This window comes from Rattus norvegicus, chromosome 9, assembly GCF_036323735.1.
Source record: "Rattus norvegicus strain BN/NHsdMcwi chromosome 9, GRCr8, whole genome shotgun sequence".
Taxonomy (NCBI): domain Eukaryota; kingdom Metazoa; phylum Chordata; class Mammalia; order Rodentia; family Muridae; genus Rattus; species Rattus norvegicus.
Window position 1 is genome coordinate 100,769,588 of NC_086027.1, and position 22,721 is coordinate 100,792,308.

Genomic DNA, 22,721 nt, shown 5'->3' on the forward strand with positions numbered 1-22,721 from the left:
TTAACAAGCACCAGCAGAGGCTGGGATGAGTGACACCTTCCAATGAGTCAGACAAGGGAGGGTGACAAGGGCCCTATGAAAGGCTTGTCACAAAAGGCAGGGAGAAAAACAAAAAGCTTTTACTAGACTAGAATTGTATGCAAATTAACCTTTTTTTTTAAAATTAAAACAAAGGACCTTGCAAAGGGAACTTTGCAGCTTGTCAGGAGTGACAGTATCTCTGTCCCTGGAACCCTGTGCGGTTGAGTCAACAGCAGCCTGACAGTCAGCTTCAGAGCTAAAACCTGAGCGTGGAAGGGAAAACTATCAGCACCATGGAGGAGAAAATGCTTGGCATTTGGCCTGGAGAAGACATTCCTGAGAATGTTAACTGTTAGCCCATAAAGGAAAAGGATGGACGTGCTGGCCACAGGCACAGTAAGGACAGACTTCCCCATTTCCAGCACAGGGGGCTACTTTTTGTCCAGGGGTTAAGTATTCTGAAATCAACGGGAATGCCTCATCCTGGGTACAGAAGTCAATTATCTGAAGGTGTTGGGAAAACTGAAAGACCAGGTCCCAGGAAAAAGGAGACCAGCCCCAGAACACTAAGGCTGCATCTGTTTAAGGCAGTTTTGGACAAGTCCTTGTCACGTGAACAGTGAGCTCTCCTGTGTGCCCTTTAGTCCTTAGCTGGGTAACATCCTGGACCAGCTCAGCGAGCTCTAATACAGTCCAAGGTGGTGTCTCCCTCCGACCTGAGCCATGGTGACTCCATCCTTCTCTCGGCTTGTGCTGTGTGCATGGCTAATGTATGTCACCTTGGAGTCAAGGTGGGACCAGAATTGACTCTGGGACTTGAGGAAAAAGGCTTAGTGGTTGAAGTTAGTGCTGCCCTATCCCCCTGAGTCAGCATCCTTGGCTCCTGGGAGAAGGGAAGCCTAAATTCCTGGGGGTGGGAACCATTGTGACATTCTCGACCAACCCGGAGTGGCCTGAGATGGTGTGGGGTCCATGAGAATGCAAGCAGAAAGCACACACGACCATGGTTGCCAGGGGCCTGTGGTCCTCTGGGGCTGTGAAGATGTTCTGGCCAACTGCAGAGCCAAAGAAAGGGCCATAAACAGCATCCTTGCTCCCATACACAAAGCCCGTGATTGCTGCCAAGTATGTACTTGTTTGCCCAGGCATAAGAACATGTGCCCAGGAGGGCCAAGGAGAACTGAGTAGGGTGTCTGTCGCTGCTCTGAGGAGGGGAGGAGGATGGATATTTGGATGCTGCAGATACTGTCCCAGTTTTGTGAGAAGGAAATATGTGCACCTCACGTATGTGAGGAGTATGTGCAAGAATGGAAAAGAGACATGGACAAGACAGGGACAAGGTGGCCAGCGTCACACCCATTCTGGCTGCAACTCAAGGCATGGTATCATCACTCTGCAGCTTCTTGATTCTCTGAAATCAATTACAAAGCAGTGGGACCCATGCCCGAGGCCAGGATCATCCAGGATCGCACTTTTGTAGGTCTGCGGGGCATAGAGCATCAGACACAGCAGCAGGGAGACTTCCTGACCCTGGAGGAGACCTCAGTGTTTCTGCCCATCCCCCAGACACTCGGGTTTTCAAACTCTTGGTCTATGGCCCATGAGAAAAGAGGATGAAAGCTGTCCAGCCTAGCCTCTTGCCCGCACCCATGAGAGGAAGACAGGACGATGTCACATGCATCCAAAAGGTCCCGAAAGTCTCTCTGGGGACACCTTCTCAGAGTCTCTGGGGAGTTGATTCAGGTATCCCTCAAGTATCCACACAACTATTAGTTTTTTTTCATTAAAAGGCCATAGGACATAGTCTCTGGATTAATGGCACCAGCTGTCGGGCTTTGTCAGTCAGTTAGACTACTTCCAGGTGTGGAAATCCAAAGAACTGTTGAGATCTCGGAATCTGCATCGGCAAGGTGTGTGTCTGAGCCCTTGGCAAGTTTTCCTGGATGACAGAGAGAGCCCCGCTGCCAGCTAGTGGTGGTCAGCAATCGCAGAACTCCATCTGGACTCTGTGGACTGCAGCAGGAGAAGCTACACAAAACAGAGCTGCTGCTGTGAAGAGAAAGGGGAGGGGCCATCCTAAACTAAGGATTTAAACACATCTGGGGAAGGCTGGAGGCAAGATGGCAGTGGGTCACGTGGCACAGAGGCCGTAACATGGTCTCTGTACAGAGGAAGCCACCACTAAGGAGTGTCATCCACAGGACAGACTTGGGAAAACCGAGATGCAGAGCTGTCACAGGGAGAAGCGAGGCCACACTGGCGTGAGGCCGGGCATCACACAGCCCAGATGTGGAACTTTAATACCATCCAATGACCCACACCCTCAGTTCTGAAGACAAAACATCCCAGCTGACTTAGGACAGGGGAGCAGGGGCTTTGGGAATCCATGACTATAAAACTGGCTTCAGGATAGAGAGAACTGGATAGAAGAGAGAGGCTTCCATAGGTCAGACCTGGCTTTGGCCCTCGTATAGGCAGCGGAAGCACCAGAGAAGTGAGGATACTACCAGCTCGCTGTGTTACACGGCAGCATGGACCTGGAAATAAGCTTTGTCTGAAAATATGCTGGCCCCCAGGAGAGCACAAACATCTTCTGGGACAGAGGAAGAACCAGCAGAGCCATAAAGGGAGAAAGCTCAGGATGCATTTGAGAATCCAGGAGAAATCTGGAAAGCTACTCTCTGATTCCGCTATGATTGATCTCAGCTGGGTCCTCCGAAAGGCAAACATTTACTTCCCAAATTAGGGCGGTCTCTGTGTAAAAACAGGACTGAATCTAGACCTTGAAGGGGGAGTATAAACAATGAAGCCATCAGAAGGCAGAAGAGGTAAAGCCACAGAGAGGAACCTGGGGTCCCAACGCCACAGGCTGGCCACGGAGAGACGGTGTGAGTTAGGAGAAACAAGGATGCTGTGTGAGATGTCCCCTTATGTGAAGCGTCTGTTGTGTGAGGCACTCAGTGTATGGAGTGGCATCGTGTGAGGTACCACTCGCTGTGTGAAGTGTTCGCTGTGTGAGGTGCTGCCTGTGTGAGGCGTTCGCCGCCGTGAAGCAACCACCTGTCCGAGATGCTTTCTACAAGAGATGTCTGCTATATGAGGAACTCCCTATGAGTGTTCTCCCTGTAGGAAGTGCTCCCCACAGGAGGCTCTACCTTTGTGAAGCATTTGCTGCTACAAAGATTGAAAGGGTCATTCTCACTGATCTGATCACACTGGGAGGAGAGGAAAGAGGGGGCAGGGAGGGTGACAGGGGTCAGCCCTCACCACTGGTGACCTGATCATAACAGAAAGGCTTGTGGGATTGGTGGCCATAGGAAACAGACTTTCCAGTGGGTATTTCTATGCTGGGGACTTAGACTCTTAAGGCTCACATAGGTAAGAGCTCGGGAAGCAGAAGGGCCAAGGAGAAGCTGAAATACGATGTGGAAATTGCATATACCAACTGCTCAATGCATGGGCATTCTATGTCAGGAAGCACAGAAGGGCCACAGGGCGTGAACTGGGTCAGAGCTGATCGGTATATTATGTAAAACAGCCCCTTTGGGGGGTGTCAAAGAAACCCCACAGAGTTCCCAGAGAGACCCAGCTTTAAGCAACAGCAACCAACACTCAAAAATTCCCCCAAGGCTCTCAGCATCACAGCCTGTCTAGGGATCGTGTGGCCTGGAAAGCCAAGCCTTGCAGGAGCAGGTCCTTGGGGCCCATTGGTCCCTGCTCTTGAGTGTTGCAGCAGGAAGGACGCTGGGAGAGACACCACTCGACACCCGCTACCCACCTGGGACCTGCCACCCTCCCACAGGACTCTGTCAGAAAGGCCGGTTACCAAGAGCTCAGACCTCCTGCTCGCCACCACCCAGCCACTAATGCCCCAAAGCTCCCACAGGATGCAAGCAATTCCATCTTGCTCCCATGTCTCCTCTTGACAGCCTGTCTCCCTGCCAATGCGATGACCCCTCTCTTGCTGGCTTCCTGGCTGGTATCCTAATTTCATTTATGTTGCTGTGATTTAAAAAGGAAAAGGAGACGGGGCGGGGAGCAGACTGAGGAAAAGACACAACTTAGGGAAGGAAGGTTTAGTTTAGGTCACAGTTTTATATTCAGCACTATGGGAAAACCAAGACAGACACTTGGAGCAGCTAATCACATCTGCAATCATGAGCGTCAGGAAAATGAAGGCATGGCTTCCTACTGCTCTGCTTGGGCTCTGCACTCCTATACAGTTCACGACCCCAGGCCAAGGAATGGTGCCACTCACTTCTCAGATGGGTTTTTCCCACATCAATTAGCATAATCAAAATAATCTCCCACAGACATGGCCACAGGCCAACCCAATCCAGACAATCACTGGCGAAGACTGTCTTCCCAGGAGAGTCTACATTGTGTAGATTTGACAATTAAAATGAACCACAGCTGGAGAAGCCCTAAGAGACCACGTCGGGGCTAACCCCCAATGTCTATTGAGACTTAGCATGTCCCTTTGGAGGCCCAAATTCCCCCGACTCGGGACTTTTAGATTTTCATGGAAGCGTCAAACCAAAATGAGTTGACAGAGTGATGTCTACCCCCAGTCCCATCTGTCCTACCATTGAGCAGAGGTCACTGGCCTAGACTGCCCTGTGCCCAGGGTGAGGAGCTCTTTTCTGGCTGTTTCTCTACCAGTTACAAGCCAAAGAAAGTACCCTGCCTTCTGCCTCACCTCTGACCCAGAATCTCTACCAGGAGAAGTCTGCCGAGAGTGAAAGGGTATGTGCCATCCTGGCTTTGTGCTGGGGAGGGACCAGGATAGACTTTCTGGGGGAAGTTTGCCCAGCATGGTGATGCCAGTCTTCCTCAGTGTCTACCCACATTTTGGCAGAATGTTAGTTGTATCTCATGCTTGTCTGTAAAGGGACTCACTTCTGGGTGTCTCTTCCATTCAGCAGGTGTGTCTTGGTCACAGTTTCAAGGCCTGCACAGATGCTGTCTTCATTTCTAAACTAAATGGCTCTCAGATGTCTCTTAGTTGGCGTCTCAGTCCCACCTTGGTTCCACCAGCCTGTCTCCACACTCTTCCTCTCAGCTTGGCCCTGATCCAGCCCTATTATCATCGAGAGTGAGTTCTCTGGATGCCTGTAGCTTCTCAGTCCCCTGCTACTCTTGAAGTTTCCACCATGCTCTTTGCACGGTGGCATCTAACAGCACAGCTGCAATTGTCACCATGCCTAAAAGCAGTCAAGCTCTGGCCCTCCCTGACTAAGGCCAATGGTAATGAATTCCATCCCAGCCCCAGGCTCGCTGCAGGTGACCCGGCAGAAGCCGTGGTCCAGCTGACACAGGAGAATGTCTCTGGCTCAGCTTAGAATTCGAAGACCTGAACTGTCTTTCCTCTGTTTCTCTTTCCATGCTTGGTTTAGTCCAGGCTGGCCAAGTGCCCAAAGCCATCAGCAGGCTCATCATGCACTGAAGGACTTAACCCTAACCCTGCCACAGACTGAAGGCAATAACCAGGGAGTGTTGAGAGGTGACTGTTCACACGGCTGGAAGTGTGTGCCTGGGAGTGATTTCACAAGTAACACCCGGCTCTCCACTTCCACAATTGGCCAATCACCATCCCGACCACGTGGCCCCTGTGATATGGAATGGTGTCCCCTCTACTGCCACAATTCCCCTTGGTAACAGAGGCCTTTTCTCTTCATGATCTGGGTGTCCCCATCTCTAGCAGCGGCTGAATTCCTAAAGGAGTCTTTGCTCATTTTTAAGAGCACTTTGCAGAAGCTTGTGACAGAGGACAGTACAGACAGTTCATCATGTGATGGTCTTTCTGAATTCCAGGGCCTGGTCACAAGGCACGTGGGTTCTGGCTTGGGACTTAGGAGACGAAGCCCCTTGGTATGAACTCAAGGCAGGGGCAGTAATGACACACGGAGGTCATGTCATAGAACACAGCAGGTGCTTGTAATGTTGCTGTATCTTCACTTTCAAATGACTCTCTTACTTCTGACAGTTCTGCATTCCTGTCCGTAAGGTAAAAGCAAAAATTTGGACATAGATGAATCCAGCAGTGAGGGTAGGTGGGAGCAGAGGCTATGGAAAGGCACACTGTCTGCTGAGGAAAGTAGCTTTTGCAGGGTCTTGGCCCTCTCAGCCCTTCTGCAAAGGAAGCTCTGTCATTTGACAGAAGAAAGGCAGCACCAGGCCAGGAGAGTTTGACGTTTTGCCTTTTCGCTTAAAAGCTGTGGCTAGTGTCCCCCCCCCCTTTTTTTTTTTACTCACAAAGATCCTGTGTGCTTGACTGAGAAAAACCAAAAGATGCAGATAAGCCAAAAGAACATCTCCCTTTGAGCAATTCCATCTGCCACAGGTGTCCCTGTCAGCACCTTGGTCACGAGCCCCTTTCTTGAGAGTTTGATTACACAAGGCCACAGGAAGCAAATGCTACATGGCCTTGGCCCTCGCCAGGGTTTTCAACACTGAACCAAGGTGCAATCCTCAGCAAAATGCTTACACCCCCCCCCCAGTTCTGCTGCTTTCTATTATTTGTGTAGAACTCCACCGCTTTAGAAAAGGACTGGTATCTCGCCCTGGTTGTCAGTTTCCAAGGCTGCCCCAGCAATTGCCCCACACTGGTGGGCTTCTGCCGCATTCTAACCATTGTAAATCTGAAGTCTGAGGTGTCCACAGCTGGGTTTCCTCCAGAGGCTGCAGAAAAGCGCCATCTCTTCTTTCCTCTGTCGGCCTCTCATAGCTCCAGGAGTCCCTGCCCTCTGTGGCTTTGGTATGTCCTCTAATCTGCATGTGTGTCCCCTCTCAAATCTGACTGAAAGGTGGTGCTGACTGAAATCCCAAGGACCAAGCTCATCACCTGTAAGTTCTGGACTGAAGGTTCTAGATAGTCTGATGATAGGTTATTGGGTGCCACTGGGCACCAGAGTTGAGTGCACCTCCCTTTCTGTGATCCAGGTACAATGCCCATGGATCAGTAAAGGGTATGGAGACGAACCACTCCAGAGACAGTTCAGAGACAGCGTCTGCTTTATTACACAGGACAACTACTTAAATAGTGGAAGCCTATCGCTTGATTGGTTAGCACGTAACTTCAGATTGGACAGCGAGTGAGTGCCCAAACCACCAGGGTCTCTACGCAGGAGAAACACATAAAACGAGACATCGAGTATTCAGACCAGCTACTGGCTACTCACGCTACTTCAGAATTCTAACTCCTGGGAATACTCAGGGAGCAGCTTCTAATTTGTAAGCACAGTATGTCAGGTAGGCCAGCATTTTCTCCTACACCCGAGGATGGAGATTGCCTCATGAATTGATCTCCATGTTTGATACATTCCCAGGCCTTATTGTTGGAGATCATTTTGATACCCCATGTGTCCACGGGTTCTTGGTTTCATTTGGTGGATTCCTGGGAGGAGGTAATTTATCTGTGTATGTTATTTGTCCTCTGTGGCTCATGATGCACAAGACAGTGTTGACTTGCATAAACAAGATGAGGAGCCTCTCTGCCCTGACATTTGCACTCAGTGGAGCCAGCTGCTATTATATAAAATGAAGTCACTGGAAGCCACTGTTGTCACTTAGAGCAGGGCACAGCCTGACCTCTACAGTAGCAATTGGTCACAAGTGAGGTCATGGCCTTCTTAGTTAGGGTTTTACCACTGTGAACAGACAACATGGCCAAGGCAACTCTCACATTTAATTGGGGCTGGCTTACAGGTTCAGAGGTTCAGTCCATTATCATCAAGGCAGGAGCATGGCAGCATCCAGGCAGGCATGGATAGAGCAGGAGTTGCTGAGAGTCCTACATCTTCATCCGAAGGCTGCTAGAAGAAGACCGGCTTCCAGACAGTTAGGATGAGGGTCTTAGTGACACACCTACTCCAACAAGGCCGCACCTCCTCCTAGTGCCACTCCCTGGGCCAAGCATATACAAACTGTCCCACAGCTCTTACAGAAGAGGTCTGGAGAGCCCTTTCAGCAGGCAGGGGATCAGCGAGGGGCTCCCTGAGAGGATCGGGTGCGCCCTAGACACTGACCATCAGTTTCCTAGATCACTATATTTGCTGCTGTTATATAGCAGATTGGATCGACAAAGACTATCCCAACCACCTCGCCCTGGGTATCTCTATATGCCCCCCAAGGTTCACCTTACATGGACATTATCATTAAGGTTCCACCCTAACGCATGTGACTTGCATCTCTGAGGACTCTAAATGAAGTCACATCAACAGATCCGGGCTTGGGACTTCAACTCACAGCACTGGATACGGAGAGCATCACTTACAGTCAACCTTCTCCATCCACTGTCACCAACATTATTTGGGTCTTTGGGGTTAGTTCGAAGCTGCCTTTAGCCATGCTGTTGGTGAGAAACCTCACTGCTAAGGTTAAGTCTGAAATGTTCCTCCACAGACTGGTGTTTAAATGTGGATTCCCCAGCTGCTGGTGAGAATGAGAAGCTATGGAGTGAGCCTTCGGGAGGTGGGACCTCAGTGGCCACAGTAGCTAGGGACAGATGGCATAGGACAGGCAGAGCCCCACACAAAAAGAGAGTACAAAGGTTTCCAGAGAACAGATAGCACACACAAACACACACACACACACACACACACACACATACATATATACACACATGTATACACATACATACATATATATGTACATGCACATACCACATGCACACACACATACATATATACATATATACACATACACACACACCACACACACATACACACACATACACACACATACACACACACATACACACACATACATACATATATACATATATACACATACACACACATACACCACACACACACACACACACACACACACACACACACTTACACTGCCAACAACCTCTCCTAAGCAATCTCGATCCTTGTCTGAGATATTCTAGAATCTACACCTGACATTCAGCACAGACTCTCCTGCAGAGGATCTCAGTGGAAGGTGAGGGCCTGAGAGAAAGGGCTGGCATTGCACCAGGGAGACTTTGAGAGAAGGGTGCTGCTTATCTGTCAGGTTTGTGTGGGCTTTAAGGTGTTCTATCCTGAGAATGGTTCTGTTGTTGTTTGCGGGAGGTTTGCTGTTTTTGTCTCTTCCTCATGGTTTAAGTAGATATTATCATATAAGATAAAGATCGGGGACCAGCGTGCCCTTGGAGACATCCTGGAAGTTCCCCCACCCATGGTAGGACACAGACGTTCCACACATTGTAAACCTTGGAAGAAGGGGACAGGTGTGAGGTAGGCAGCAGGTTCTCGGAATCAGGGACTTGAGGATCTATCGTCTCTTGTCCCCGTGAGTGCTCATGTTTTCAATCCTAGAGGAAGGATGTGCTGAAGTAGCACCTGCCAAGTGGCAGAGGAAAATCTCACTCGACCCAGAATTCTATGCCCAGGTGATTCCAGACCGTATGCCAGGAGCATCAGTAGCCCAGCCCTGAAAACCAGCCACTCTGCAGTGGATGTAGCCCGAGAAGCCACTATCCTTATAACTTTCTTGTGGAAATGATTCCTGTCCTTTGCCAACTTTCAAATTCAGTTTCGTCTTCTCACTGTGGAGTCATGAGTCCTGGTCGTATCTACTTTGTCTTCTCAATTATATTTTGTGAAAATGAAAGAGACAGGAGCTTGGACACAGCCTAAGGGAGGAATGGTGACATTACAACCACAGCGGAACTGCAGCCCAACCAGTGGGCCCAAGGGCTGTAGAAATGTCAAAGGTCGCAGAAGGAAGTAAGGCAGAATGGGATTTCAGAGTAAAGCTTTTGTTCTGGGTTCCTGACCAACTCACTGGGTGACAGAGACAGACTGTGTAAGACAGGTCTTTAAGGTCCCAAAAGGCAAATAACCCGACCTTAAAGGAAATTACACTGTGGTACCTAGAACATTGGTACAATAGAGCTTCAGCTGAGAAAGAAAGTAAAATCTTTGTGTGTGTGTGTGTGCACATGTGTGTACGTATATGTGTGCGTGTGTGTGTGCATGTGTGTGCGCACATGTGTGTGTGTGTGTATGTGTGTTTCAAAGGTAAATAATATTCACAGAGTCATCATCGGTAAGCATTCTGTTTTTCTTTCTGTTTATTTTTTGTTTATCTTATGACTTGGATCTGAAATTTCTTCCTTACAGGTTGAGGTTTGGAGGATTAGTCTGAGGCTAATATGTCCTACCAATGAAAGGTGACTGGATGTGACCTCACCAAGGGATTATTCTGTTGTTCCATTGATGACATTGTTGGGAGGCCTTGGGAACCCTGGAACACATGTGGTCAGGAGGGAGCAGGGTGGTCAGGAACAGGCCTTTGATGTGCCTTGTCACTGATTTTCTGGTCCACCTGAGGTGAGAAGCCCAAAGAAACAGGTCAGCCTACCACAGACAGAAATCCCTGAAATCCAGAAATCTCTGGATCAATCAATCTTCTTAGTTGTTTATGTCAAATACTTTGTTTCCAAGTTGCAAAGTACAAACAGTTTAAAATCTTAGGCTCACGACTGAGCTATAAAGCAAAGGAGATTAGAACCTGACTTCAGAGCAGAACCCAAGCACTGCCTGTGGGTGTCAGTCAGGGATCTGAAGGGAACAGAACCCGTAGAAGGAATGTGCATTAAACAGGTTTTATCAGACCGGATTGCATATCGGAGGGGTCCAACAATGGCTGTCTCACACAGGAGAGGCCAGGAACCATTGGGATGCTCAATCTGTGAGGCTGGGTGCTTCATGGAAGCTGGAGGCTTTAATGCCAATCTGGTATTATAAAGGCCTTGAAGATTCTTAGAAAGCCACTGGTCTTTGGTCCACTTTGGAAGACTGAAGAGGCTGACTTCCTGTCAGTGGAGGCATCAGTAGCAGAAGCAACAGAGTAGATGAACTTGCGAGTAAGAGTGAAGGCAAAGCAAGCCCAAAAAGCAAAAGTGCCTTCCTTCTTGCATCATCTTCTCATCTGGGATGATACCTGAAACACTGCCCGCACTTAGGCTGGGTCTTCCCTCTTAAACAAGAGGTGTGACAACAGACCCCTCACAGACATGCCACAGGCCAACCTAGTCTAGACTGTCCCTTATTGAGACCCTCTTCCCAGGTGATTGCATGCTGTGCCCAGTTGACAATTAAAGCTATCCCCCCATCAGTGTTGGCTACAGAGGTCAGTCAGAGGAATGTAAAGAGAGTCAAGGGCAAGGTGGGAGGAAGGTCTTGGTTCCAACCCAGGTAGCTGAAGAAAGGCTGCAGAATAGAGGCAGTCAATGAAAGCCCTGAGCACGGGACACCAAGACCACAGAGAACTCGGGCATGGAAAGCTCCAACCACCCAGTATCTGAGGGCTAGGGGATATTGAGTTCCCTGCCACCATAGGGTGGTGACAGCGGGTGACAGTGGGGCATGGCATTGTGGGCATCATCCTAAATTCACATGGAAACCCAGGAGCCATTGCCTGACAAGCCCAGAGCCAGAAGATGTCAATCAAAGAGCAAATAAAGCTGCAAGGGCTAAGGGATCAGCTCCAATCCTCACACAGTGCATTTTAGTGATGGTGACATGTTGAGTTAACTCCAAACATGTGATTAATGTATTATTGCAACAGTAGAGTTTTTTTAAAAGTTTAGTGCATTTGTTGTGTATGTCTGTATGTCTGTCTCTCTCTGTGTGTATTTCTGTTTGTCTGTCTGTCTCTCTCTCTCTAACTCTGTGTGTGTGTGTGTGTGTGTGTTTTGTCTGACTGTCTTTCTGTCTCTGTCTATCTCTGTCTCTCTCCGTGTGTGTGTGTGTGTGTGTGTGTAGTGTGTGTAGCCATGTGTGTGGTCGTATGTGTGGCTGTGTGTGATGCATGTGTTTGTGGGTGCCAATGGAGGTCAGAGAACAACTTATGAGAGTTTCTTCCTACTACCAGATGAGTTCTGGAAACCAAAGTCTAGTCCTTCAGCTTGGTGGTAATGTTACCCACCGAGCCATCTCACTGGCTCAAACAGTATGGGTTTAAGAGGAAGAAATGGTGCACAAAAGAAACAAAACTATAAAAACCCACAAAGACAGAAATACAAATAGTCATGTTTTACAGAACTTAAATTCTGTGGAACATAAAGAGAAACGTGTAAAATCTTCCCTAGAAAATTGGCTGAGACTGTGGAGATGAAATTTGCCGCTAGAGACCCCGAAATGAGCCATGGCTAGCATGTCGCCACTGGAGGGCAAATCAATACAGAACGTCTGGAGAGCAAGTTGACACACAGTGCACATTGTCAATTGTTTATATTGACACTTCTCTTCTAGACACTTAAGTGTGAAGATGCTCTGAGCTATGTGTGGCATACCAAACACTGTCCTGCTGCCTGCACATCCCCCATCCTGACAACCTAGACAAAGCCTGGCACCACCGGGCATCAATGCAAACTCAGGCCACTGGGAATGAATGGGAGGACCAGAAAGGCTCCGAGCTGAGTCAAGCAATGGAATTCCTGGCTTTGTTATTGCTTGTGCTGTGATTTCCTTATTTCTGGCCATTCCTCGGGGGATAATATTTTCAGAGCAGTTATGAAAGAACACAGCTGAGTAGTTCACACATGTAGCTGACAGTGAAATCTCCCTCCGAAGCCAGGCAGTGTCACAGTGAATGTCCACAGTGCGGGTCACTCCCACTGTCAACTCAGCATCCTGATGCTGCACCCGACATAGTCAGGTGACCTGTTCCTACCCACGCTGGCCAACCATGTGGAGTTAGTCCCTTAGAGGAAGGAGTTAGCAGACACTATTCCTTACGTGGGTGGTAGGTGGCTGCTTTTCTGATATGATGCTCACTCCTGACCTGCCCACATTTCATGCTGTCTGACCAATAAACACATTTGAGATCTCACTGTGGGTGTCAATCAGCCAAGGGTGCTGGGTTACCCTGTGGTAGCTCAACACCCAGAACCAAGGGTTCCTCACAGTCAAGATTAATGTGCTCCTCACTCCCATTCATCCACCAGGAGTCAACCAAAGGTCTGGTTGCCACCATGGTCCCTCATCACAAGCCACATCTGCAGAAGCAGAGCCAGGTCAGAATGAAAATGGTCTTGACTGTCTGGCACTGGCCAAGACTCAGAGGTGCCCATGCTGCCTCTGCTCATGTTTTTTTGGCCAAGACAGTGGAGTGACATGGGACAGTCCTCTGGGGGGGGGGGCACCCATGGCTGACCCTGTTGTTTCTTCTTCACCCATAGTCTAAAAGACTATAGGATGCTATTGTGAGCGTGACTCCATGAAATACTGAAAGACTGGTGGTGCAGCCAGGCCCTGTCCCAATCTCCACTTGTCTGTGTTGAACAGCCGTTTGGAACAATTGCCCCGCCCTGTGGTAGATGCCTCAGGGAAGCTGCTTCCGGGTCCCTCAGCAAGTGAGGCATATACTGACTATTTGGAGTCTCCCCTTCAGCCACTCCCTCCTTCACACTCTGTCACATATCCCTGAGCTCTTTGTCTCTGAGAGTACCCACACCTAGAATTCTGTGTTTTTGTGCCATTGGGCCAGTGATTTGCTTGCTAGGTTCTGTTTGACCTCAGGAACACGGCGTCACTGATGCTGTTTTCATCCTTCGAAGTGTGGTTGTACCTAGGAGTCCTCTGTCGGTCAAATAAATGTCCAGGTGCCACTTCACGTACCCACTATGTTCCAACAAATCCAGGGCCGGGGCCACGAAGTTGGTATGTTTATGGCACAGAAAAAGACTTGGGAAAATGCATTGGAGGGTTCCTGTGAAGTACAGAGAAGGTGTGTGTGTGTCATCTCTGATCACTCCAGATGAATCCACTGGAGTAACAGAGAAGAGGACAAAAGAGTGGGGCAGGATCCTCGAAGACAGAGTAAGAACCAAAACATGGAGAAAGTCGATTTCTGCAGGGGACAGGGAACCTGAGGTTGGATTTGGATGAGTGTCAGGCAGGAGCTGGGAGAGAACCAGGATGTTTCATGCCTCAGGGCACCAGAGGGGTTCAGAGACCTCGGGTAGGCAGGATCATCCTGTGTACATCTGAAGCAGAGAGTCCTGGCTACACATGGCCCCCCTCTCCGTCCCCTGTCTTCCCTCGCTGCCCTGACACTGGGCTAGAGAAGTGCTGGCTAGAAGCTCTAGCAAAGGGGGGTCAGGAGAGTTTCTCAGCACAGAATGCACACAGCCCCCGCTGTGTCACGCTGACAACAGGTGTGTTTGGTAAAAGACTTTACGTGAAGACCACATACCCATTTTAACTAAGTCTGCATACATAGCTACAGCGAGTCTGACTTACTCCACCATCCCCTTCCTATTTATCTAGGACACACAGGCCCTCCCCCAAACCAACTCACAGCTCCTCCTGCATCCAGAAGGCTAGCAGTTCAGGGCAAGTACCTGCCAAATGCCTTGAACATGGCTGCTCTCCCTGTCAGGAAAACTGGGTTCTTTGCTCAGCCTCCTCTGTGTAACACTACAAAGTGAGACATTTCCTATGTCGTCATGTTTAAAATCATGGAACTGCTCTGCTTGACCGGAAACCCTAAAAGGGACAGTTTGGAACTATGGGGGAAGCCACACATGCTCCTTGCTTCCAGGTAGCAAGCATTGCTCAGAACATGACAGACAAAGGCTATTGGGACATAGAACAGAGGTATCAGAAGGACTGAGAACCAGTAGGAAACCAGGTCAAGGTAGGATGGGTCATTAGTTCTGAGGTACACCCATATGAACTTCAGGCTAGAGGGCTGAGTGCTCCCCAGTACATGGTCATGTCTTCACCCCAGCCTGGGAAGAGACCCTTGTCTGGAGCAAAGGTCTTTGCAGTTACTTGGAGGGCTGCTGGCTGGTGTTTAGTGTAAGCCATTCCTCAGGAAGAGCTGTCTTCACAGACACACAGCCACAGAGATCCCTGGGGCCCCAATTCGTCCACACGTAAACTTGAGGAGGGCAAGGAGGAGCAGCTTGACAAGGGTGTGTCAAAAGTGAAATTCTCAGCTGCACCAAATAGGTGTGACTACATGGGCTTATCAAGATTACCACCGGAGGACCACAGCTCCCAGCCAAGGTCATGCCAGGTGCCAGGGAGAAAAGGGCTTCTGTAACCATGACCAGAGGCTCCTCACTATGGACAAGTCTTACCCCCCCCACAGGTCAAGGTCAAAGCAATAGAAATCATGGGGCAGCACTATTCTCTCCTTCCAGGGGATCCCTAGTCCTGGTACAGAGCCTTCGGATCAGGTAGAAACCAGAAAGCTCTCCCTGGAGGTGGGTATGTCCCTGTTGGTAGAGGGGATGTATTACCAGCATGTGTCCCAGCTCTCACCGGGCAGACCCTTCTCCTGAACTGAGTCACATAGGTGTCTAGACATGGGCAGAGCCGAATTCTGGGTCAGGCAGAGCCCAGGCTCCCTTATTATGGTCAGGGGTGCTTCTGGGCAGGAACTCGACTACCTTCCAATAGGATTGGTGGACAGATGCTAGTATATCCTTCCCCCACCTCCTATATTCCCTCCTTAGCCATCTCTGATCCCAGGAGTAGGGTCACAGTCAGGCTCCGGCTACCCAAAACGAAGAATGCCCAGCGTCCGGCTTCTATTGCTATGGTGTCCGTGTCTGCTTCTCTGACCCTCTACCGCCATTGCTTCTGGAAGGTTAGGTGGTGTCATGTGACACCCTTCCTGGGTGGGAGCCTGCTGTGTCTTGAGGAACATTGCCCTGGGCTGCCTTGGGATGAATGGGACACAGTATGTTGAGTAAGGACCCGGGGACAACAGCACACTGCAGCAGGCCCCACTGCCTCCCCCTTTCTATGCCTACAAGGCAAATATGGCCTTTCAGAGCCATCTGACCCCAGGATGGAGCCTGAGCCAAGGAAACAGAAAGATAGTGTTCACCACAGCCTGGGCCCCAAGGCCTCCCAGCAAGATCACAATGGGGACTGGGAAAGGGGCCCCAGCACAGGAGGCCCAGGAGACTGTGACTGGTGCCCACTGCCTCTTCTTGTTGTCCAGGATGGACCTGCCTTAATTTGCACACAGGCCACCGACAGAAAGAAGGGCTTTCTGTTACCAGGTCAAGGGTCAAGCCGCAGAGCCGTTTCCTTGCCTCATCTCTTTCAGCCCCCGACAAGGCCTGAGCACAGGAAGGCAGCTTGAGGGAGTCGTGCAGCTCTGTGAAGCAAGGAGAGGGGTCTGCAGATGAGAGAGACAGAGAGTCAATAAGATCCCATGGAGTAGGGGTTGGGGATTTAGCTCAGTGGTAGAGCGCTTGCACAGCAAGCGCAAGCCCTGGGTTCAGTCCTCAGCCCCGAAAAAAAAAAATCCATGGAGTAGGAGCAAGCAAGGGGTAGGAAGATGAGGACAAGTCCTAGATGCAGCCAAACCTTGGCTCTCTAACCTCCTAAATCTGGCTTGGCTTCCTCCCAGGTTAAACAACAAAACAAAACACAAAACAAAACAGGCTGACACCCCTGCAGTCACAGCACACATCCTCCCTGGGTACCATCATGTGAGGCTAAGCAGAAGCCATCTGAGCTCAGGTCCTACACAGTGGGTCATCCTCATGCCCTCCTCATGGGGAACAGGCTGTTCCTTTCTTGTTATTGGTTGTCGTTTTCTGACTATTAAAATGGCACTGAGCCTGGTTTTGACATTCTCTGTCATTCTCAAAGATACCCCAACCCCCTTTGAGACCTCTCACAGAGCCCCATTTTCAAATGTTCTTGTTCCCGTCTGTGTCTTAAGGAAGACATGTGAGGGGAGGGGCAAGTTCATCTTTCCTGTAGCCCTTGTTCCCAACCTTGAGCTGTGGGCTCCAGCCACAGGATAGAAGCTATAAGCTTGGTTGACCTCCTTAGAGCTACCTGGGACTCGCTAAGTTGTTTGAGCTCCCCTTGCAGTCTCTGACCTGGAACCATATATATATATATATATATATATATATATATATATATATATATATATATATGCACAGACCCTTGTCAACCTCTCAGGTTCCCTCAGCCCTCAGTCACAGGCAGCTCCTGTATACCCCAGGGAGGGGCTGTCTCACTCATACACTTCCAGGGCACTCAGAACATGGAACATATGTGCGTGATGACTGCTCTCGAGTCCTTGGGACTGTATTCTGGGTCCACAATGTCAGGATGTTCCCAGCTTAGAGCCCCTGTGATTCAACTAGTAGGATTTTAAGTAACCACACAGAAGACAAAGGGGGAGCTCCATTCCCTCAGAGACACCTCAGAGGTCCAACTGGCCACAGAGCAAAGTCGTGGCATTTTCCCATTACTGACTCAGCTTCTCACTGTAGAGGCTGTGCAGCTGGATGACACATTGCTCGCTTCCCACTAGCACTGTGCAAGTGTCACACAGACTCGTGTGCTGTGGTGTGACTTCAGGATTTTGAAGACCCTAAGGTGAGTGACCTAAGCCACCGACTCACCACTGAAGCCTGCAGACAACTGGAGGGTGAGAGGCTCAAGGGGTTGGCATCTCTGCACCCCGTGTCTGTGTCCTTTGTCGCCACAGCCTTTGAACAAGACTCCCCTCGCTTGTGCACGGAGTCATGTTGGTCATTGAGGAATGTTTTGCCCAAGACACTAATGCAGAGTAATGCCTACCAACCCCCAGGGCTGGGGTGCGTTCCTCCCATACACCCTTATGCTTTCTCAGAAGCTCAAGCGTTGGAATCGCTTGACTTCATCATAAGCTCAGACAAAACCACGAGGTCAGAATATTTATGCAAGATGAGTAGCTCAGCAGTTCCCGGGTTAAGTCACTGCCCATCAGCCTGCAAACCTCAAGGCCAGAGTGCTATGCATGAGAAGAAAACATCTTTTGAAACTCTGCCCAAGACCAATGGACAACTGCCAAGCTCTAGCCCACCCCAGGCAACCAATAAAGCCTCTGCTCCCTTTGTTCTGCACACAGCAGCCTGCTCCCCTCCATCTCCGCTTTCCCTTCTCCCTGAGCTGAAGTCGATCTGCTAGGGCCGAAGTCATAGTAATGGAGTCTTATCTGTCTGCTTGTAAGTCGTGGTTTGGCCTTACCTCTGCTCTGCTCTGAAACTTAGCTGCTCTCACCAGATACCAGTCCTGCCAGTGCCTTGGCCATAGACCCCCACATCTCAGATACCTTGTTATGGAGACACAGACAGACTAGCCCGATCCATTACACAGCGTGGAGGCCAAAGCTAAAGGCTTCACCCTTCTACTCTGCAGGCGGCTCAGCTCCAAGAGCAGGCCTGGGGTGTGGAGAGGTGTGAGCGGAGCCTGGTCTTCCCCAGAGCTCCTACCTCCAGAGAGGCTTAGGGTGCACTAGATGAGAGTCCCATACCACAGGACACATCCTCAGGCTCAGTTCTAGGTTGTACAAGAGAGCCTTGGCCCATTAGGCTTCAGGCATTTGAAGAGAGGGGCAGTCCAGCCTCTGTTTAACCCTGAAATCTGCACCAGTTCTGCCTGATGCAATCCCAGCCAATCACCGTGGCCCTGGATCCATCTTGTCCGCCCAATCCAGACAAAACAGCGAGGTACACTCTCCCTGTTTTATAGCAGCTTTACGTTCAACTCTAGGAGCTTCAGCCCACCTCCCCATTGGTGAGTCTCCCAAGCAAAATATAGTGTGCACTGGTTAGAGCTGTGGAGCCCTCCAGTGCGCAGCTCATTCAACCATCCTACCATCCTTAGCCCAGCTTTAGATGGCCCCCGGAAGCCGAGGAACTCGGTGTCTGAGTTGCTTTTGTTGTATTCTTCCTTCACAACAAGTACATTTTTAAAACGTTTGTAATCATGGGAGAAATACACTAAAATGATAACGGGGCCATATAATTTTATGTAAATCATAAACCAAATAATACCATGGAGAAACTCACAGGAGTTTCTCTTGGGAGTGCCGTGAAGCAGACTGCTGGTGGCTTGAGCATCCCCACCATCTGTTCTCACACTTAGCCCTGAGGGCCAAATGCAGAAGAAGTCCAAACGCCACTGCTGATGGCGGAGAACCCTCGAAAAGCCCTCAACTTTGCTACCAGGAGAGCCAGTTTTACGTCAACTCCGCACAGGGGCTAGAGTAATTCCAGAGGAGGAAACTTCAGTTAAGAAAATGTTCCCACCAGATTGGCCTATGGGCAAGCCTGTCGTGCCTTTTCTTGATTGATGGTTGATGTGGAGGGCCTGGCTCACTGTGGGCAGTGCCATCATGGAGCTGGGTGGTCTTGGGTGCTATAAGAAGACAAACTAAGCAAGCTATGAGGAGAGAACAGTAAGTAACACTGTGCTACGGCCTCTGCATCAGCTTCTACCTCCAGATCCCTGCCCTGATGTCCCTCTGTGATATGGTGTCACCCAAGAGAACAAGATGAAAATGAACCATTTCCTCTTCATGTGTCTTTGGTCACGGTGTTTGTTGTTTTTGTTTGTTTTTATCACAGCAATAGAAACCTTAAGACAATTTCTTCCTATAGTTTTGTTTGCTTTTTATAATGGACCCTCCAATTTAGCTTGGGCCACTCAAATGCCTTCATGCTATTTAAGGGACCACGACTTGAGACTTTCACCAATCCCAAGAGGAAACGATGCTGACGTCTTGTGGCAACAGGGTATGTGGGTCAGAAGACACACACCAAGTCTGAGTCAATTGGGAAGTGACTGACTCCCAGGGATGAAAGTTCTAGAAGGACCCTGAGCAGCAGGTGTTGCTGATACAAGGCTCCTGGATACCTGATATTCCGTTTTATCATGAGTCTATGGCTGCTTCAATCAGAAATTTGAAGTCATCTCCCAGACCCTGCCATGCCAGCAACTGGACACTGGCCATGGATTAGTCTACCCTGGGATGAGCGGAAAGTAAAGCACACCTGTTTTGATGATCCAGCAAAAATGTCTCATCTCCGAGTCATCCTCTTGGATTGATTGATCACCTACAAAAACGATGCTGTTTGTATCATTTCGAGTCACGACGCTTGTTCACGGGGTGGGAATCTGTTCGAGCAGCAGTGGGAAACCGGTGCTGATGAGGCTCTCTGTATCCATGAGGTTACCTGAGTTGATGATGCAGGAGTGGGTTCAAAGGGCAGGGTGACCGTACAGAGCACAGCTAGAGCAGGACCCTCGGGCTGTCTAAGCAACCGGCAGGATGACATAGGAAACTTCCTTGGCTTCCATGTCACAATAGGGGAGCACTCTCATGCGTTCCCGGTCCGATACATTTGTTTCAAATTACAGTGGTTAAAAAAGAAACCTCGGAGGAGATGGCCTGTTTGTGGTAGCTTACCACTGCAAACATTTTCGCTAAAACAGTCACTCCAGAAAAAAAAAAGAGAAGAAAAGAAAAAAGAACTACAGTAGTAAAGATGGCTCGGGAAACTACCCAGGAGTGTGATTCTCCCTTATCCTGTCTGTAGACAGGCCCTGTCATCACGGGCCACTATTTGCAAGACATTATGTCAAGCGCCTCTTATTGGCCATCATGTGCAAATGGTTTTCTTCTTGTTAAAATCCAATCCCGGTTTGGGTTTCTCTCTGCAAAGCTCTTGATGAGGACAGGCTGCGTCTGTTTTGAGTCTGGTTTATGTCTGGTTTGTGTCAGCTGCATCCCTTACCAAAATCAGCTCCTTCTGTGCCCCAGTGAAGTCTGAATGTCTGCCGTGGTCTTTTGTGGCCTGGTCACATGAGATGGTTTCGCGTGATGGCCAGCCGTGTCAGCGAGCAAGCCCGTGTCCAGCACAAGGAACCAGAGGCCAGACGCCATTCTTAGCAAGACACAGCCACCACAGGGCCATCCCTGCGGTAGCGGGAGGTGGCATCGGCTCTCTGCCTCTAGGACCCTCGGCTCCTTTGAAGTACCAGCCTAAGACGGAGTGAAAAGGATTTGCGTCAAACGTGATCTAAGGGCATGTCACTCCTTGGGTCTCTAGTTGGTGCGGCTCTGTGACTGTTAAATGCAGACAGGCCTTATCGATGATGAAAGGCTGGTCTGGGGGGGATTAGTAATCGGGCACGCTCGACTCTTCAGGAGAGCCTAGCCTTTTATTCCTGGGAGTCTCCCTCTTTTTTATAAATCCTTAAGGAGAGTGCGTGAACTTCTCAGAGCAGCTGGCTTCCAGATGATCCAGAGAAGCAGACAGCACCACTTGGGAAGTGACAGCCAGTCTCCTTGGGACCAATGTGGTGGGCACCTTCATGATGAGGGACAGTGGGATCGGAGCTCATAGAGGAGTGAGTCTGCTGGCAAGAGAGGTATGCAAGCAAGGCTGATGCCCTGGGAATCCCGTGGGCAGGGCTGCAGACAGGGCTGCGCGCAGCATTCTAACCCAGTACAATCTCACACCAGCCCCCTTTTGGAAAGTGGTTTTGGAGCCAAGTGTTTGTCCTCATTTTGATTTTGTTCATTAGTTAATTTATTCACTTTACATCCCAATATCCGCCCACCTTCCCGGTCCCTCCTCACACAGCTCCTCCCCCCCCCCACCGTTCATTCCCCGTGAGAAGGGGGATTCCCCCTGAGTACTACCTCATCCAGGCACAACAAGTCACGGCAAGACTAGGCACATCCTCTCCCACTCTGGCCAGAAAAGGCGGCCCAGTTAGGAGAATGGGGATCTATAGAAAGGCAACAGATTTAGGGGCAGCCCCCACTTTGGTTGTTGGGGGTCCCTTTGGGTTGTTGGGGGTTGCACATCTGCCTCATATGGGTGGGGGAGTCTAGGCCCAGCCCATGCTTGCTCTATGGTTGGTGGTTCAGTCTCTGGGAGCCCCCAAGGGTCCAGGTTGGCTGACTCTGTTGGCCTTCCAGTGCAGTTCCTCCTCAGCGTTCGTGATGGCCGCTTCTCTCTCAAGCTCTTCTCTTTTGTTTTGTTTTGTTGGCAAGTTTTTTGGTTTGCCGGGGTGTGGTTTTATATTGTTTTGGTTTCTTTGAAACAGATCAAAGCATTAGGAAAGGGGTTTTCCAGCGGTCACTGTTGTAATCACCTGGGTCTCTGTGTATTATGCATTCCCTTGGGACTCTTAGGGAGCCAGGAGCCCGGGGCGTATGAGCACACACACACACACACACACACACACACACACACACACACACACACACGCATGCACACACACACACATGCACACACCATACCACATCACACACACATACCACCATACCACATACATACATACACCATATACCACATGCACACACACACCCCACACCATACCACACACACACACACACACACACACACACACACACACACACACACACACCAGACAGGGTCAGCCTCTGGCTCTAAATCCAAGCATACTGGTCCCATGAGAGGCACCCTGGGACCCCTACAATAGCTGCAGTGCTTCTCCAAAGTCAGAGATGAGACAGTGCCCTAGTGGAGCATTCCTGGGCTGCTAAGAACCCCACAACCTGCTTGTGGGTGGCACCTGGTACCTGGCACTCTGAATGGGAACGTGCTTTGTCCTACAGAGTGATGAGTTCTGTGTCCACCCAGCATCAGACACCTCCGAGCTCAGTCTTGGACTCTAGGAAGATTCACATCAAGTCCTCTGCAACTCACCACCCAAGGTACCTCAGGAAGCTACTTGGTAGTGTCATAAAGGAAGGCTAGAAATACACAGACATTGCAGATAGACAAAGAATGGTCCCCTTCATTGACAGACAGATCTGTGTTTCAGAGATTTACAAGCTGAGTTTCCAAATGAAAAGGCTTTTAGCTCTAAGCCCCAAGAACCAGTGGCTCAGAA

At 49.8% G+C, this 22,721-nt stretch overlaps 1 long non-coding RNA gene across 1 annotated transcript; it reads right to left on the reverse strand.

The window, feature by feature from the left end:
* Positions 1 to 10,087: 10,087 nt before the first annotated feature.
* On the reverse strand, positions 10,088 to 21,440 carry LOC134480418 (uncharacterized). The gene is made up of 2 exons (XR_010054876.1): positions 19,844 to 21,440; positions 10,088 to 10,359 (listed from the first exon to the last, which is right to left on the reverse strand). It is a non-coding gene; the product is annotated as an uncharacterized LOC134480418 (long non-coding RNA).
* Between the last annotated feature and the right edge of the window lie 1,281 nt (positions 21,441 to 22,721).